Below are 5,336 nucleotides of genomic sequence, written 5' to 3'. Positions count from 1 at the left end.
AGTCATTGATATAGATTGTAAATAGTTGAGGCCCTAGCACTGATCCCTGCGGCACCCCACTAGTTACAGATTGCCATCCTGAAAATGACCCCATTATCCCAACTCTCTGTTTTCTGTTAGTTAGCCTATCCTGTATCCATGCTAATATATTACCCCCAACACCATGAGCTCTTACGTAGTGCAGTAACCTTTTATGTGGCACCTTATCGAATAATGGGGAACCAATGGTCTAATGAGAGTGAGGAAATTAAAGCAATTAATATCAGTAGAGAAAAAGTACTTGAGAAACTAATGGGACTTTAAGCTGATAAATCCCCTGGACCTGATGGCCTACATCCGAGGGTTCTAAAAGAGGTGGCTGCAGAGATAGTGGATGCATTGGTTCTATCTTCCAAAATTCTCTAGATTCTAGGCCGGTCCCAGCGGATTGGAAGGTAGCAAATGTAACCCCGCTATTCAAGAAAGGAGGGAGAGAGATAACAGGGAACTACAAGCCAGTTTTGGAAAATGCTGGAATCCATTATTAAGGAAGTGGTAACAGGGCATTTAGAAAATCAAAATATGATTAGACAAAGTCAACATAGTTTTATGAAAGGGAAATCGTGTTTGACAAATTTATTAGAGTTTTTTGAGAATGTAAGGGTACATTCTAGCAGGGTAGATAAAGGGGAACCAGTGGATGTAGTATATTTGGATTTTCAAAAGGCATTCGATAAGGTGCCACATAAAAGGTTGTAACACAAGCAAAGGGCTCATGGGGTTGGGGGTAACATATTAGCATGGATAGAGGATTGGTTAACAGACAGGAAACAGAGAGTAGGGATAAATGGGTCATTTTCAGGTTGGCAGGCTATAATTAGTGGGGTCCCTCTCCGATCTCCCACTCTGCCCTCCCCCGATGTCCCCCCGATCTCCCCCTCTACCCCCCCATGTCCCCCCAATCTTCCCCTTTCCCCCCGATTTTCCCCTTCCTCTCGGTCTTCCCCTCTCCCCCCAATCTTCCACTCTCCCCCCTGACCATCCCCTCTCCCCCGATCTTCCCCTCTCCCCTCCCCCGATCTTCCACTCTCCCCCCTGACAAGGATCGGTGTTTGGGCCTCAGCTATTTACAATACATATTAATGACTTAGATGAAGGGACCAAGTGTAATATAAACAAGTTTGCTGATGATATAAAGCTAGGTGGGAAAATAAGCTGTGAGGAGGACACAAAGGGCTCAATTTTAAACTTAAATTGCGGGTGCATTGGGGGGCTGCGAAAATTGCAAAAATGCAGAACGGATTTGGAAGCCGGCTCCAACCCACCAACTTCCGAGTTTCCCACAGACGCACCTGTGTGCACGTGGGCTTCCCAAATCCGGAAGTTCCACCAGCAATTAAAGCCGGCAGGATGATAGTTAAAGAACCAAATGTACCTCATTGAGATACTTAAGGCACGTTATTTGTGACATATTAGGTAGTTAGACCGATTTTTAACTTACCTGGGCAGCTTTCCCATGGCTTCCGAATCACGCCTGGTGAAACCTGGCGTGAAGGGCCGGATCAGGCAAAAATAAACTAAATAAATTAAATAAAAAACCATTGCTCAAAGTTAAAACACAAAATCAACCTATCTTTCCACCCTGTTCCGATGTCTCATGTCTCCCTCTCCGGTCTCCCACTCTACCCTCCCCCGATGTCCCCCTGATCTCCCCCTCTGCCCCCCCATGTCCCCCCATCTTCCCCTTTCCCCCCGATTTTCCCCTTCCCCTCGATCTTCCCCTCTCCCCCCAATCTTCCACTCTCCCCCCTGACCGTCCCCTCTCCCCCGATCTTCCCCTCTCCCCCCCCGATCTTCCACTCTCCCCCCGATCTTGCACTCTCCCCCCTGACTGTCCCCTCTCCCCCAATCTTCCACTGTCCCCCCGATCTTCCACTGTCCCCCCGATCTTCCACTCTCCCCCCGATCTTCCACTCTCCCCCCTGACCGTCCCCTCTCCCCCGATCTTCCCCTCTCCCCCCCTGATCTTCCACTCTTCCCCCGATCTTCCACTCTCCCCCCTGACTGTCCCCTCTCCCCCAATCTTCCACTGTCCCCCCCGATCTTCCACTCTCCCCCGATCTTCCACTCTCCCCCCTGACCGTCCCCTCTCCCCCGATCTTCCACTCTCCCCCCGATCTTCCACTCTCCCCCCGATCTTCAGTTCCAGCACCAAATGACGTCTCGCTCTCTTTCTCTCCCCCCACCCTCGACGTTGCAGCTCCTGTCGGTAGCCAGCCTGTCAACCAGGGGCTGCCAGGCACGAAACCCGGAAAGAGGTATAACCACCATCAATTACATTGCGATCGAGTCGGAAACGGTAAGTTTTTTCTATTCGGGGTCACCACGCTCACCTTCACCACCACACTGCCAACCCGCCACCATTTCAAAATTGAGCCCAAAGAGTCTGCAAAGGGATATAGACGAGTTAAGTGAGTGGGCAAGAAGGTGACAGATGTAGTGTAATGTGGGGAAATGTGAGGTTATTCACTTTGGTAGGAAGAATAGAGAAACAGAATATTTTTTAAATGGTGAGAAACTATTAAATGTTGGTGTTCAGAGAGACTTGGGTGTCCTCATACAAGAAACACAAAAAGTCAGCATGCAGATACAGCAAGCAATTAGGGAAGCAAATGGAATGTTGGCCTTTATTGCAAGGGAGTTGGAGTACAAAAGTAAGGAAGTCTTACTACAATTGTACAGGGCTTTGGTGAGACTTCACCTGGAGTACTGGTACAGTTTTGGTCTCCTTATCTAAGGAAGGATATACTTGCCTTACAGCTGGTGCAGCGAAGGTTCATTAGGTTAATTCCTTGGATGAGAGGGTTGTCCTGTGAGGCGAGGTTTAGTAGAATGGGCCTATACTCTCTGGAATTTAAAAGAATGAGAGGTGATCTCATTGAAACATATAAGGGCTTGACACGGTAGATGCTGAGAGGTTGTTTCCCATGACTGGAGAGCCTAGAACTAGGGGGCATAGTCGCAGGATAAGGGGTCGACCATTTAGGACTGAGATGAGAAGGAATTTCTTCACTCAGAGGGTTGTGAATCTTTGGAATTCTTTACCCCAGAGGGCTGTGGATGCTGAGTTGTTGAATATATTCAAGGCTGAGATAGACAGATTTCTGGACTCTAGGGGAATCAAGGGATATGAGGATCGGGCAAGAAAGTGAAGTTGAGGTCGAAGATCAGCCAGGCTCGAGGGGCCATGTGGCCTACTCCTGCTCCTATTTCTTATGTTATGTTCTTAACACAAAACTGCACTTAATTTGGCACAATTTGCTGAAAAATGCAAATAAGGAAAGTGTTTAATTTTCTAAACAGTCAGCAATCATTTTGATAGCAAACATTGTCACAAAGAAATCAACCAGTCTGTTTCTCATTAAAATCTCATATTTGCTCATCAAAGTGATTAACGACAGTTTGCGGGAATTAAATATTTTTGCATTTAGTGAAAATACCACTCAAATCCAGGTATGTGTGGGTCAGATACAAAGCAAAATTGCACATCATTATTCCACCAGTGCACCTCAACTTTAATCTCATGCCACTGATGCAGTTGAAAGATTACACAAAATCACAAGATAATTACAGACAAGAAAGGCCATCCACCCATCTTAGTTTATCAATCCAGAATGACACTTAAGCACCTTCCCCCCATTACAGCAGTCTTAAATGATTCCAGGTTTTTCACCTCCACTACCCTATCCAAGGTAGATATAAGCAACCAAGAAATGTTATTTACACTACTTTTTGTCATTTTTAAAAACAACTCACCCTTCAATCTACGCTGACACTCCAGTGCAGTACTGAGGAAGTACTGCATTGTTGGAGGGACCATCCTTCAGATGAGGGTTTAAAATGGGTGCCCCATTGCCTGTTCAGCCAGTGCAGATAGAGATTAAATATTTGAAAACGCACAGGAAACTTTCCTAATATCTTGCCAATATTCCTCCCTCAACTAATATGAACATAAACAGTTCAATTGGCACTTCATTTCAAGGCAATGATAAACGTGTTACGGTGTTCAAGAGGTGAGTTTCAAAAGTGTGTAACATAGGTAAAAAGATCAACAGTGGAACCACCATGCTGAAAACCATACTAACTTTAGCAATACTGGGCTTGAGGCTGCTCAGGGATGAGATGCTGGTAGTTACCCTGGGTTAGCGCCCACTAGTAACCCACACCATTGACTCTGCTGGAGTATGTTGGATCAGCGGGAGGTCACCCTACTTAAATATTGTCCGTACTGCCTGCACCACTCAGAGCGCATCTCAGACCCCTGCCAGCCCACACATACCGGAAAGTCCGGTGCCTGATGCATTCTTGGGAGGAGGGGTACCCAGTCCACCCACCCACCCTGGGATTCTCTGACCCCTTCAATCCTCTTTTTAAGACGGCAAATAATAGCAATAACTTGAAAAGATTTAGCTGGCCTTGCCTTTGGGCAGCCCCTAGTGAGGCCTACTTCTATCCTTCAGGAAGCCAGTACACTCATCTCGCTTGGTGGACCAGTGACCAAACTTACGTCGAGTCTCTTTAAGGCCAGTATAAGTAGTCCCCATCCTCAGTGCCATCCCTCTTGTCAATAGCTTTTTCTGGGGGGTGGAGAGGCACAGGCCCAGTCCCCAAACAAGGCCATAGGAAACTGCATTGCAACTCCAGGACACTGTGAATTGGGTCCTGGCAAAAATTAGAGCTGTTCAGCAGGACTCCCATCAGAGTTACAGCAGGAGTTCGCCAAAATGTCTGAGTAATGTTGGAGCCACTGTGTTCTTTAAAGATGCCATGAAATCCACTGATGACTGGAAGGTCAGGAAGAAGGTTTTACGGAAAAGTAGCCAGTTTTTAAGTTGAATGAGCCTTTATCGCATGTGCTGTCAAACCAACTTGGTTCAGAATGAGCTGGAGATACTAGATAGGTTACAGAATGCCTGAGAAACTATGTTCAAGTTTGGTAATTCCTTGCTATTGGTGGTAAGGAAGATCTACTCTAAAGTTGACACTCAGGATTATGGCTATCTCCAACATGCGGTTTGAACCCTGCTACCACCAAATAGAGTATAAACACTTGAACAACCAAAGTCTTCAGCCATGCCATTTACAAAACCAGTCAAAAGCTAAGTTTAAAAGAAAAGCCACACATGCTGGAAATCTGAAATAATAACAGAAAATGCTGGAAATATAGAGTGGGTCCATCAGCATTTGATAGAAGTTAATGTTTCACTTATAACCCTTCATCGGAACCAAATGCTGGCTGACCTGCTCTGTATTTCCAGTATGTTTTCTTTCATTTCAGAGGCTAAGGTCCTTGTCCA

The sequence above is a fragment of the Heptranchias perlo genome, chromosome 4, assembly GCF_035084215.1.
Source record: "Heptranchias perlo isolate sHepPer1 chromosome 4, sHepPer1.hap1, whole genome shotgun sequence".
Lineage (NCBI taxonomy): Eukaryota > Metazoa > Chordata > Chondrichthyes > Hexanchiformes > Hexanchidae > Heptranchias > Heptranchias perlo.
Note: the sequence above shows the minus strand (reverse complement) of the source record.